Source organism: Bidens hawaiensis, unplaced genomic scaffold, assembly GCF_021521415.1.
Source record: "Bidens hawaiensis isolate Kalapana, Puna unplaced genomic scaffold, B.hawaiensis_p1.1 tig00063466_1, whole genome shotgun sequence".
In the NCBI taxonomy this organism is placed as follows: Eukaryota; Viridiplantae; Streptophyta; class Magnoliopsida; order Asterales; family Asteraceae; genus Bidens; species Bidens hawaiensis.
In genome coordinates, this window is record NW_027501348.1 from 16,069 (window position 1) to 31,019 (window position 14,951).

At 36.4% G+C, this 14,951-nt stretch overlaps 1 pseudogene across 1 annotated transcript; it reads right to left on the reverse strand.

The window, feature by feature from the left end:
• Window positions 1-3,622: 3,622 nt before the first annotated feature.
• Window positions 3,623-13,859, reverse strand: LOC143603957 (protein kinase STUNTED-like; annotated as a pseudogene). Its single transcript, XR_013148187.1, has 10 exons — window positions 13,665-13,859; window positions 13,519-13,592; window positions 12,876-12,994; window positions 12,596-12,711; window positions 11,533-12,087; window positions 10,387-10,635; window positions 5,397-5,560; window positions 5,069-5,296; window positions 4,815-4,964; window positions 3,623-4,175 (listed from the first exon to the last, which is right to left on the reverse strand). The product of XR_013148187.1 is annotated as a protein kinase STUNTED-like (transcript).
• Window positions 13,860-14,951: the final 1,092 nt, after the last annotated feature.

Genomic DNA, 14,951 nt, shown 5'->3' on the forward strand with positions numbered 1-14,951 from the left:
TATTTTGGGTTTCACGTTTATTTTTTAATTTCGTTGACGTCGTTAGTTAGGGATAAAACTGTCTTTTTGTATAGTTATTTAAAATAAAAAAGAGTAAAATGTTAAAAGTCATTTATAAGGTTTAATAAGGTTACCTGTTGTGATCCGCGAGCCCTTTGGCACGGCCACATCAGTCATGCACTTTGTTAACGTCGTTAGTTAGGGATAAAATTAAAACCGGACTGTTGAAAATTTAACTCAACAAAACCAAACCATTAGCAATGATTAGATTCCAGTTTCGTTTGTACTTCGATACTAAATTGAGTTTAAAATAAGAATTATTAATCTACCTATACCAATAAACGGTTTCACGATTACAAACGGAACAGTGAACACCCATAAATCTATTTCGTGATTAATTATCAAGGTTTGTATTTCCCGCTGCATCGCGCGGGCATCCATCTAGTAAGGTTTAATAAGGTTACCTGTTGTGATCTGCGAGCCCTTTGGCACGGCCACATCAGTCATGCACACCATAACAGTATCGATATAAATTCATCGGACTTAGAGAGTGTGGGGTTAAAGTGTACCAAAATTACTTCGTCGGTGCATACATCTCCTCCAGTAGCTCGAAAGCTCATACAGGGATCGACCTAAACGTGCTCAGGCTAAATGATACACTACAAGCCCCACGTTGACCACTCGAGAGGTACCCAAGAAAAAGAACACCGCCGATGTTGATCCAGTAGTAACACGACAACGGTGTAGGCGAAAGTTTCTCAACAAAGGTTAATGAACTTGAACTTTCTTACCAAGGACTTTAGTAATTTTGATCTGATTCGCCGAGCACTATATGAAAAAGAGTAGGTGCTTATTCGTAAGGTTTAATAAGGCTACCTGTTGTGATCCACGGGCCCTCTAGCACGGCCACATCAGCCATGCTAATCACAACATTATTGTGTAAGTCGGGACGCGGTTGGTCGATGTAGCGCAGGCCAACTAGTGCCCGTAATATAGCTGTTGGGCATGGGGATTCCCCTAGACCATTGGGGATTGAGAAAATATTTTAAAAAATAATAATGAATTTTACCTATTTAATCCATTGTTTATATAAAAAATTACCAACACTCTTCAATTCTCTCTAAAAATTTTAAAAACCCACCGTATTTCTCTCTACTCAATCTACCTCATTTCTTTGAAAAATATGAATCCGTGGGATGGTTGTTACCGATGGGATATGTCTTTCAGTCAAGACGACGATATGTATAGCACCAAGTTTGACCATAACTTGAGTCAAATGCCATCGCCGTCACCCAGTTTTATTATTTCGGATACGCAAGAGCCTCCTGAAGAACCCGCTAAGAGCAAACGGTCGAACAAAACCAAGAAAACCGGTTGAGACGGTAATTCAACAGGAGGAACGGGACGCTCGAGTGCAGCGTTGGAGGCGGTCGTTCCAAAACGAAAGCAACTCCTTGGACGAAACACGAGAAAGTAAGTGTGTCATGCTTGGGTTGAAGTATTCTAAGATCGAAAATGCAATGTTGTATTTCACTACTTTTTTTTGTTTCGCATCAAATATTTACCATTTGTTAAAAAAAATTATTTCCCTTTTGTAGCGGACAACCAAAAAGCAATAATATTTTGGATTAAAGTGCGAAAGTTGTTCTACTCGTTGGTAGGAAGTACATAGCGTACTCCTAATATGATATCAGGAAGGTGGTTTGACACGTGCAAATTTGTCGGACTGTTTACTAATCTACACAACAAAAAGAACTGTCGAACGCGACCGAGTGGGAATAATGATCTTTAACTTTACCAATTCATCGTCCAAGAAGGCAAAGTAGGGGTGTTAAATGAGCACGTGATTGTAAAAACGTGGGCAATGACTACTTGTCTCAAAGACTCCAGTCGTGCTCGAAATGGATCGATATAATTTCATCGGACTTAGAGGGCGCGGGGCCAAAACGTACCAAAACTACTTCACCGGTGCATACATCTCCTCCGGTAGCTCGAAAGCTCATACATGGATCGACCTAAACTTGTGCGGGCCAGATGATACACTACAAGCCCCACGTCGACCATTCAGGAGGGACCCAAGAAAAAGAACACTGCCGATGTTGATCTAGAATTTAACACCGACATCAATAAAATATTGAGTAGTATCGCGGCAACGGTGGCGGAGGCGAAAGTTTCTCAACAAAGGTTAATGAACTTGGACTTTCTTACCAAGGACTTTAGTAACCTTGATCTGATTCACTGAGCACTATTTGAAAAAGAGCATGTGCTTATTCTAAAGGAAATGGGAAGGATCAAAGAGAAAGAGAAAGCACGAGAGGAGGAGCAAACACATAAATTGGGGTATTTTTTTCCCTTATTTTTTTTAAAGATGCTTAATGTTTTTTCTAATTATAAAAAGTACCTTTCATTTATATTCTTGATTTAAATTATAGGAAAAGAAAATATAATTCGATGAAGCCCCTGTTCAACTGAACCACAACAGGCTCAAGCGACTTCAACAGAGGCTTCAACGAATGTGTAGTCAGTGTCCAGTCAGCATTGCATGACACAATATTACTAGATGAATCTGGGATGGGGCTTCAACGACAACACAAAGTCTAATTGATTAACTTAAATCATGTGGGTCATCGTCTTCAATATCAACTACCACTGTCATTTTAAACCAAACATCTCATCTTCCTAACCCAAACACCACCACCACTAGCAACTTACCGAGCCCTTTTCCGGCAAAAGAAGAACAAGCAAAGAGGTGGCGGAAAACATCTTGTTTCCTTAAGTTATTTCCTTGGCTTTGAAGTTGCTTACATCAAGAATGGCTTGTTTATTAGTCATTGGTTTTCTTGATACTAACCGGTGTTCACTTTGTTTGTCACAACTCGGACTTTTAATTATGCTGGCACCCCCTTCTCGGATCCTACTCTACACGTACAGTTCATTAGTGGGGGCACCTTAGTATTTGACCATCACGGAACCTGATCTCTCATATCCGGTTAATCAGGCAAGTTTGTTTCTTCACGCACCAACTAATGACCATTTTCAATACGTGAAACGTATCTTGAGATATGTTAAGGGTATTATGTCATACGCTCTCACCTTTCAACGCCCTCGCAGTATATCCATCTTGGGTTAGTCTAATACTGAGTGGGCTCATGTATTGAGACTAGACGGTCCATGCATGGCTACTTCATTTCCTTAAGTGGTGACCTTTTCTCTTGGAGTGCCAAGAAACAATCGATCATCTCTAGATACAATAGCGAATTTGAATATCGATCTTTGACGAATAAAACTGTTAATATTATGTGGATTATGCACCTACTATGAGAACTACTTGTCATACCTCTAGATCGACCCACTTTACTATGTGACAACATGAGCGCCTTGTTCTTGAATCAAAATTGGGTGTTGCACAAGCAGGCCAAGCGCATTAACCGTAAATATCATTTAGTTCGTGAGCTTGTCTCTCCTGAAAAGTTATATACTAAGTTCATCTCCACCAAGCTTCAAGTGACGGACATTTTTACCAAGAGTTTACAAAGATCATGGTTTGAGCATTTTCGTTATATGCTTTGGATGTTGGATATATAATTGTCTTACGTAAAGAAACTATACATCTTGTTTCGGTTATTTTCCTTGTACTAGTATAAATATATTTTCTCTCTCCCTTAATCGAGTAGAGAGAATTTCCCTTATCACAAACTAACATGATCAATTTGTTAGGCTTAATCTCTACCGTTCATATATAGAAGTCACAAAATCACAATTTTTATTTTCAAAATCATAATAAAAGAACTACTTAGAACCCACCACCTCGTTATTGGGTGCAAGAGTTTTCAGTCGTATACATTCTCTAACTATAAATAACTATTTACATTTTCCCGGAAAACCCAAGACTTCAACCACAATAAGGAAACGAATCTACTCTAAACTTGAAGATCAACGCCACCTCCCCTCAAGTATTCTCGTAATGTACGATGGCCATGTTGGTTTACATTCACAGTACTAAATGAAGTCGACTTGTCTTCAACGCCAAGAAACGCAAGACTCAAGTGAGATTCTGCATTTGACTTTGGATAAACCTCATCATCGTCATCATCCTCATTATTGCATATAATTTTCATATCATCTTGATTCTCCCACTCATCTACATCATGCTCCCCTTTCAGTATTCTTATAACCTAAACAGACACAATGTAAAAAAAATAAAAATAAGTCATCTAATCTCCTAAAACAAAAGGGTTTAATGGTTAGGGGTGGTTTAATCTATTTTGAGGGGTAAAGAAAAATTCAGGGGATGTTTGGAATTGCCTTTTAGAAAGTGATATGAAAACGCCAATAAGTTAATAAGATGTTTGGGTTTGACAAAAAGTACTTTTCGTTTTAGCTTTTTGGTATGTGCTAAAGCTTTTGAGAAGCCATAAAACCTGACGTTTTGTCCAACTTTTGACTTTTAGAATACCAAAATATAAATCTACCCACCCTTCCCTTTGCATTCATTACTCACGTAGCCACAAGTGGTCAAAGGTAACAAAATGGACTGGTAAGATTGGTTCGGGTAGATTTGGATGACTTGCTATAGATTAGTTAGAAATTTACTGTTAAGACTTAAGATAGTACCTAATTTATTTGAATTATATAAGTTTGAAAACATTTATATACCACGTTTGACCGCTTCTATCTTTAACTAACTTTTTAAGTTTGACCGATTTAATGTGCTCTAGACAAAATATACTTATATTTCAAATCTGACTCCGAATTATCAACTCTACTCGAAACGTTAGTGGAATTCAAAGTCATTGAGAGACTGTTTCTCGAACCTGGCTCATGGTAGGACGTCTTCTAGCCGAGCGCGTGAGGCAAAGTGTTGCTGCCCGAGACATACGAATAATTTGATCTTTGTGAACTTCTTTGTCCATATCAACATCCAAAATACTAGCTAAATCTCCCTTTTCTAGCTTTGGTTTTGCCTAGAATATACATAACACGATTAGTCGATTAGAACCAAAAAGACGAAGCTAAAACACGCTTTCAGTGATTTAAAATATTTCAGGAAAACACTCAAGATACTTACCCACATAACCAAACTATCTTCGCCTTTAATGGGATCCGAACTGATCGGTCTTTTTCTTGTTAGTAGTTCCAAAAGCACAACCCCGAAAGAATAAACATCCATCTTTTCACTAACTTTCCCATACATAAAATACTCGGGGGCGAGGTACCCGAAAGTTCCAACTACATCACTATGACTCAAAAATGGTGAAGTTGTGGGCCCCCATATCGCAAGCCCAAAATCCGATAGCTGTAAACAAGGTTTAAGAAACGAAATCATCGGTTAGGCGTGTTAAGTAATATATAAAGTTACTCATTTGACCTATTTGAGATAAAAACATAACCCGAACCTCTGGCTCAAATTCGTTTGAGAGAAGAATGTTTGAAGACTTGATGTCCCGATGAATAACCGGCCTCGAGCATTCTTTATGCAAATAGTTCAAAGCTTCAGCAACTCCGATGGCTATGTTCATTCTTGTTTCCCATGACAAAACAGGCTTATCCTTCATTACACCTAAACACCAAAATGAACCAACTGTTGGAAAAGTAAAAAGCTAAATTAAAATACATAAGGATCAAATTATATATTATTTCCTTAGTCACAAAAGCTAGCAAATCAAGTAGCCGTTGCAGCCAGGAATCAAGGGATACACAATCTTTTTTATTATATTTCCATATCTCAACCATTGTTCTTCATATATATTACTTTTCTCATTTGTAACATAATATAGACAAGATCAATAAGAAAACTTCTCTTGAATTCCTTTTTACATTTACAATATGGTATCAAAGCGGTGAATGATTCTAGGATCATTTTTTTCCTTCGTTCTTACTCGTCATTTACCTCTCATAAACAGCCAAACATCGATAGCAAGCCGCCATGCCTGACTCAGACGGCGGCTTAAACCATGATAATCACACCCTTCAAACAACCAATCTTCTCAACAAACATTTCAATTCTCAAACACAGAATCCCAATCAAACTTTACTGATAGCAACCGGGTTAATTGCATCCAAGCCAAACAACACCGACAGATTAGGGCTAATATCAAAAGAACATATTCGGTCAGACAAGGGCCTGAAATATTCAGCATCTCGGGTAGATAAGTCGCGATTGAAGTGTACTTATTGCAGAATGTCAAGGCACACAAAGGAGCAATGCTTTAAAATCGTCGGATTTCCCCAATGGTGGACTGATGGCCACATAAAAGGAGAAGCCGGCGGCTGCCGTGGGCGGCTCCGATGACACCAACAGTGGCGGTGACCAGCACAACAAAAGTGGAAGAAGCACGGCCTTTGGTGGTTCAGCATCGTCTGTAGAAAAGGCTGCCAACCAATTTAGCATCTCTATGGCTGCCAAGCAATCCAACATCGACAATGGAGGTAACAGGTTTGAGAATATATTCTCAAACCCCTTTTGCATTTGTAACCCTAGCTTTATTAACCCTCAAGTTCTAGAACTATTAAGTACTCTCCTTGAAGAACATATTAATTCCCATTTAGACCCTAAAAAGCCTTTTATGATTAATACAACCATTGAAGGTTCTGTTTCTTTAAATAAACCTTCTAAAGAAGCCGTTAAATTTAATAATAAACCCAAAGAATATGTTTTTTGTGATACGGGTAAAAGTATAAAGATTTTGCCTTTGAATGCCCCGAAGATCATGTTTTTCACAAAAGTAACCTAAATAAAACTACGGGTGAGGTTAATATGGCCGATACATGTCAAAATTTAGATAAATCTTGGATTTTTGATTGTGGTGCTACCAACACCATGACGTTTGAATTATCAGACATTGTTTTGAATTCTAAACCAAAAATAAATCATATAAAAACCGCCAATGGGGGAATAGTTCCCGTAAGGGGAGGGGGAACTATTGAAATATCGTCCACTTTAAAACTTTCAAACTGTCTTTACGTTCCTTCGTTGTCACATAAACTGCTATCCATTAGTCATGTGACAAAAGAATTAAACTGCACCGTATTAATGCACCCAACCTTCTGTATCTTACAAGATATTAGGACGGGTGTGATAATTGGGCGTGGCACTGAGCGCCAAGGATTGTACTACGTTGAAGAAGTGACTCATCATGGTACCGTGATGTTAGCCCATGGAACTATAAATAGAGAAGCCTGGTTATGGCACAGGAGATTGGGACACCCATCTATCGCTTATTTGCATATTTTATTTCCAAAATTATTTCCTTTAAATGAAACATTAAGTTGTGAAACATGTGCCTTGGCCAAAAGCCATAAACATAATTTTAAACCGACTAACACAAAAGTTAATTCACCTTTTTCTCTTATTCATTCAGACGTATGGGGACCGGCAAAAATTAATGGAGGACAAAACTTTCGATTTTTTGTCCTATTTGTTGATGATTGCACTCGTATGACTTGGATTTATTTTCTAAAACATAAATATGAAGTTTATGATAAGTTTACTATGTTTTATACTATGATACAAACACAATTTAAAATTAATATCCAAGTTCTTCGATCCAATAATGGTGGGGAGTTTGTAAACGATTCAATGAAACAATTTTGTCAAACAAAAGGAATAATTCATCAAACATCGTGTTCCCACACTCCCGAACAAAATGGCACCGTTGAACGAAAAAACCGTATTCTCTTAGAAATCACTCGAGCCCTCTTGATCGAATCCAAAGTTCCAAAGTCTTTTTGGCCAGAAGCTCTTGCTACCGCCACATATCTTATCAATCGACTACCAACAAAAGCTCTTGACCTAAAAAACCCTCTTCAAACCCTTTCAGAATTCACCAAACTGCCACCAACTCTTTCATTAAAACCACGAATATTTGGGTGCTCTGTTTTTGTCCACATACCAAAATCTAGCAAACTCGACCCATGTGCTGAAAAATGTGTATTTATAGGCTATGGTGTCAACCAAAAAGGGTACCGGTGTTATAGCCCAACAAAACGTCACATATACACTACCATGAACTGTGCTATCAGTGGTGAGGGGGAGAGAGAGCATAACACACTGAGTTGGTTAAAATGGGTTCCGAAATGGGCTTCATCATCCGAAGAAGTTAATCATAGTACCCAAAATGAGTTTCCGGCCTCACAACAATATGGTGGGCCATCGATCAGTGTTCCAGACCTAAACACTCCCAACCTAGCCTCCGAAGTAAGTAGCTCTCAAAAATATGAAAATATAACAGAAAAATAAATTCACGAAAATCATGAAAATATTGATATATCTAACAATCATGAGGTAGAAGTAGAACAACAGTGCAGGTTGAACAAGAGGAATCAATACAAGACGAAATAAGACAAGAAGAGACGGTCGAGAGATATGTCCTTCCTCCAAGAGTCAACAGAGGAATTCCAGCAAAATGATACTCTCCAAAAAAACAATCTAAGTCCTCTAGATACCCCATAGCTAACATAGACGAAGGAAACTTATCCAATAAAGCCAAAGCCTTTACATTTTCCCTTTACACCGAACAAATTCCAAATTCTATGGAACAAGCTCTGGAATCAAAGAATTGGAAGGATGCAATGGATACCGAAATGAAGGCATTAATGAAAAACAACACATGGGAAAAATGTAATCTTTCTCCAGGAAAGAAACCAGTTGGATGCCGTTGGGTATTTACAATTAAACACAAACCAGATGGGACTATTGAAAGGTATAAAGCACGGTTGGTGGCTAAAGGCTATACTCAGATGTATGGGATTTACTACTCCGAAACATTCTCACATGTAGCAAAGTTTGACACAATTAGAGTTCTTTTCTCGATAGCTGCAAATGAAGGATGGCTTCTTCATCAGTTTGATGTTAAGAATGCATTCCTACACGGAGAATTAGAAGAAGAAGTTTATATTGAAGCTCTGCCTGGGTTCACAAGAAATTTCAAGGCAAAAGAGGTATACCGACTAAAAAAATCACTCTACGGGCTCAAGCAATCTCCTCGTGATTGGGTTGGCAGATTCACTTTAGCAATGAAGAAATATGAATACCAACAAAGCAACTCCGATCATACGTTGTTCCTTAAACGAAGAGGTAAGCTTGTAACTTGTTTAATTATATATGTTGATGACATGATCATTACAGGAAACGACGAGGAAGAAATGAAAAGGTTGAAGACAAATCTATTTACAGAATTTGAAATGAAGGACTTAGGAAGACTTAAGTACTTTCTTGGAATTGAGGTACTAATGTCAAAACGTGGGATTTTTATATGCCAGAAAAAGTATATTCTTGACCTCCTTGCTGAGACGGGAATGGTTGACTGCAAGCCTGACGACACACCAATAAGGGTGAACCATAAACTCTGTATGGAAGAAGAAGCCGAGTTAACAAACAAAGAAAGTTACCAACGACTGGTAGGTAAACTAATATACCTTTCACATACTCGTCCTGATATCTCATATGCAGTTAGCGTGGTTATCAAGTTCATGCATAAACCTCAAGTCACTCATATGGAGGCAGTAAAGAGAATTATCAGATACCTCAAAGGAACAGCATGTCATGGGGTCCTCTTCCAGCAAAACAAACATCTAAAAGTCCAGCTATATACTGATGCAGACTGGGCGGGAGATCAAGATGACCGAAGATCTACATCGGGATACTTCACTTTGGTTGGCGGAAACTTGGTGACCTGGAGAAGCAAAAAACAAAAAGTAGTAGCTTTGTCCAGCGCCGAGGCTGAATTCAGAGGGATTGCACGAGGCTTAGCAGAAGTCATATGGATCCACAAACTCCTAACTGAGATCGGGTTCCCTCCATACGAAGCAAGCAAGATCATGTGTGACAACAAAGCTGCTATACAAATCTCAGAGAATCCTGTTCAATATGATCGTACAAAACACATAGAGGTTGACCGAAACATCATTAAAGAGAAACTCGAAGCTGGAATTATAGAGTTACCATTCGTTCGATCAGAAGACCAATTGACAGATATATTAACAAAAGCTGTGAACGGAAGAATATTCAGCAGTTGTCTTAACAAGTTGAGTATTGGAGACCCTACTACTCAACTTGAGGGGGAGTGTTGGAAAAGTAAAAAGCTATATTAAAATGCATAAGGATCAAATTATACATTATTTCCTTAGTCACAAAAGCTAGCAAATCAAGTAGCCGTTGCAACCAGGAATCAAGGGATACACAATCTTTTTTATTATATTTCCATATCTCAACCATTGTTCTTCATATATATTACTTTTCTCATTTGTAACATAATATAGACAAGATCAATAAGAAAACTTCTCTTGAATTCCTTTTTACATTTACAATACCAACAACATAATCAAACAGTTTTAGACGAAACCTACTAAAAACGCGATCATTTGGTGAATTTAAACAAGACTTACCGTGTAAACTGTCTTCTAAGTTTCCTCTAGGCACGAGATCATATACCGAGATCAAGTTATCGTCCTCCACGCAAACCCCTAAAAGTGGTGTGATGTTTTTGTGATCTAGTGACGTCATAATGTCGATTTCGAGGATATAATCTTTCCATGCTTGTCTTGATGACTTCATTGTCTTGACAACAGCTGGTCCTCCATCAGGAAGTATAGCTTTATATACATGATGATAACCGCCTTTCCCAATCAAATTCTCTGCCAAGAACATAACTTTTTTAGAATATTAATCAAGAAACTCATCAAGTAAAAAAATGCTAACTTTGGAACTTATAAACCATTCTCAAACCGGTTTGTTAATTTTCCGGAAATGTGCACTAAAAATCAAGAAACTTAGTGGGATAAAAAGGGCAAGCTTTAGGAAATACATGCAAATTGGATTTTAATGCTCCAAATTATGACCTATTGGTTGATATTAATCTGTAAACATTTTGAGTAATGACAATCATAATTTTGACTATTTATTGTCAACACAATCTCACTCTAATAAAAAGTAACTTCCACGGGCGTCCAATTTAGACCCCACTTGGATAACGCCTCCAATTTAGACTAAAGTTAGACCAAAACATACTAAATGATGAAAATTACCAAAGTTATACAAAAAAATATACTAAATGATGAAAATGACTCTTTAGTCATTTAAAAAGATAAACATGCCTGTGGTTAATTGCTTTGCTTTGCTTTGTAACAATAAAATTCGTAAAGGGCTCGAATTCTCGTTTCATTTTAGGCCTCCAATAGGGTTGGGCTCCTAATAAACAATCCAATAATTTTTATCCCAATCAGAATGTTACGATTTGTTTTGATGTGACATAAACGAAAGCGAGTATGTTGAGTTTCTTGAAAAATGCATTAAAAATCAAGAAACTCAGTATGATGAAAAGGGCAAACTGTAAAATAATAATAATCATTCCAAGATCAGTGTTTTGGGTTTCTTGAAACATGCATTAAAAATCAAGAAAACTTTAAAGAAAAATGCAGATACATTAAAAACACAAATTTTCCCAGATCATTTTGTACGGTTTCTGGTTCTTGAAAAATGCACAAAAAATCAAGAACACACAACCGAAAAATGACTAGGGAACCCGTAATTACCTGATGCAAATCCAGAAGTTGAGGCTTTGAGTACATCAAACCCATGCCATTCGCAGCAAGACGAGTTAGCTTTAACCGAAAGGTTCAAGATTTCATGCAGTTCATGCCTCTTAGGTGTGTTACTCTCATTACTTGTGTCTGTAAACATGCTGCATTCAGATCTTGAACTCTTTGGGCTAATATCACTGCTAGACGACGAATGGGTCCTATCCGGTGGTGTTCCGGGTGCTGCAGCCCGGTTAGGCAGGTTCATGACCCACTTGACCACCATCATTTTTCTGGCTTCCAATGCAGATGGAGTCAACATGGTATTGGCTCGAAGTAGAGGCCACCCGGGTCGTTGATGCGCAAAGTCTTCTAGCGCAACTGAAACCGAGCTCAAAGCTTTTTTCCTTGAGTCAAACGGGCCTTGATCTTCGTCTTTCGAATTCCGGGCCCATTCAGAACTGTCTCTGCCCATTTCAGATGCCTCTGATTCACAAAACTCTGACTGAGTGTCTTTCAGTTGTGAGCTTTTGATAATGTAGAAACTTGGCCTTGGATCTCTCATTGACCCTTGAAAATAATATTAATATTGTTAAAGAAATCTAGACATTGAGATCTGTATTCAATGCCACATAAATAATCTGGGGCATCATTAAAAGAGATCCAATGGGTTGTTTAATAAAACCCATAGGTATTATCAAAGAAAAATCTGGTATATTATTCCACTTTTATATGTTTGTTAAAACTTTTTTATAAAATGGGTTATTTTTTGTGGAACTTTTCAGTCATGGGTTAGTCGTTGTTTAAAATACGAAATTCTGTGTCTACACAGGCTTTTTGTATTGTGTACTTCAAGACACAGAAGTCAGTATTTTAAATAGCGATTGATCCAGAATTACTACAAAAAAGAAAATGATTTGTTATCAACCATTTTGAACATAACTTCTTTTTGCAATACATTATGTGATTACTCGTGTTTCTTTATTATTAGCCCTACATAACATACGAGTAGAATGCACGAGATCGTAACGTGGACCAAACCATGCCTAACATGATCACAATGGACCATACAAAATACCTGAAAGTAGGCCATTTGAAAACCTCTTGAAAACAACCTTCCCATCATGAATAGCCATTACTTCAGTTGCTAAAGGTAGTTTTTTGGCACAAAATTTGGCAATTGAAAGCCAACACCTGCATAGCAAATAAAAAAAAAATTATAAAAAGATAAACATAAAAGTTAGCATCTTGCCTTTGAACTGACACAATCTCCAAACTATTGCCATGTGAAATAAAATGAGACTTTTATTTGAATTTTAAATGATGAATAAACACATTTTTTTTTAATATCCACATACCCAAAAGCCTTGATCTTGCTGACCCCAACAACAACAACAGCTGCAGAATTAAACTTTGCTTCTCTGACCAAAACTTTTCTTACTGAATTGCCTCTTAATACCTGCCTAGTTAGATCCACCTGAACAAAACATGTTCACATATTAATGTTTTGTGCAAGTTTTAGCCTTGATATTACATGAGCGCACGGTGCCAAAGTTTTTAGGCTGGTAAAAACTGAACGGATCAACACGATTAATATATTTTGCTTCAAGTTATTAACTACTGAATTTGAATAACTAATTAACGATCATATATATTGTATTTATTGAAATTCTACTATACACTATATATGTTTATTATTTGTATTACAAATTAACGCCAGTAACACTAATGGGGTGGTGATTCGTTGGCAAAGGCAAAACCTTTAAACACAGACAACACGGACTAAAGAATTTGAGCTTAATGAAAACGTCAGCAATATAAATTTTGAAGTAAGATTCAAGTGAGATTTCTATTAATTGTTAAGTGTTTGAAAACCAATATATAATTTCTGGCAAATTTCATAATTTTTTAACTTTTTATTTAGTTGGTTTAATTTGGTGAAATTTCTTTCTTATAAGGTAAATAAATATATAACTTTTTGCACTTCCATCTTGCAAATACCTGTTTGTGCTCACAAAGGCCTTCATAATCAGCCAAATAATCATCCAACAAGCTCTCATACTTAGCTACTAAATCTACAAAAGATTTAAAAACAATTTAAACATCTAAAGTCTAAAACAACCACACCAAATTCAGTAACACAATACCTGAATCTCGACACACATTAATCGCGATCACACGATCACCTTCATCGGCAACTTTCACCATAGCCCAATCAAGAAGCTCTCTCCCACATTCATCAAACTGAATTCCACCAAAACAACTTTTGTATCACCACCTTTATCATCATGAACATGATCATGAATATTATTAATATTATTATCTACAGCCTCCAATGTCATTTGTATAACCTTTAGAAAAATAAAACCTTTTGTCTACAAATTCGAATTATAAAGAATTCAAAGTCCGTGAGTGTTATGCTAAATTTCAAAAGACATTATATTATTATACCATCAAAGAAACCCCACTATAGCAAAAAGATAACAATTATTAAAAAAACACAACCCACAAATGAAGAATTTTCAAATAAATAATGTGGAAAAAAAATAATAAAAATGATTGAGATGAAAAAACTCATCTTTATTCGAAATCTGCTGAAGTTGCCAATAGAAGCCACCTGCTCCAACTATCAAATATTATATAAAAAAATCTGAATTAGGTATATATTTTTAAATAATATAATAAAAAAGTTGGTCAAAATCAAAATGGGTTTTCTTGAATAAAATAATAAAATGTAAAGAAAGGTGCATGGGGGGACAGAATTGAAGTAAGCGTCGGCGGGCGTGAAATATTTCCCGCTAAATATGTTAGCAATAAGTATTTTCACTACTTTCATGACAACATTAAATTTGACAAAATAAAATAAAATTTATAGAGTAAGTTTTATGGGGCCAAGGAATAAGGAAACCAGTATTTCCGTCAACATTTAACTACCATTATTGACCACGACCGACAAACACGAAGACTCAATAGTCAATACTTTGAATTAATTGATTTTATTGTATATATGATCAGGTTTTGGGTTGTTACATATTGAGTTAATATGTTTTACTTGTTTAGTTATATGATCGGGTTTAGGTGTTAACATATTTAAGGGTGTTTAAGAGCATTCATATTTAATTTGTTAAAAAAAATTTTTGATGATGTTTTTATAAAGTTAGAAGTGGTTTAAAGTGTTATGAGTGAATAAGAGTGAAAGATAGTGATTTTTTTTTATATTGAAAAGTTACTCTTTACGCCTTATAATTTTTTTATATATTTTGAAAGTTGTTATGAGTGAAGAAAAGAAAAATGGTAAGGAAAAATATACAAACAAATTATTTAATTAAAAGAGAAATAGAAAATATAGTTTTTTTAGTGTAATTTTAAATTTAGTGATAAGGGATATAATGAGACTACCCTAACATAGTTTTTGCAACCCATCAACATGATGT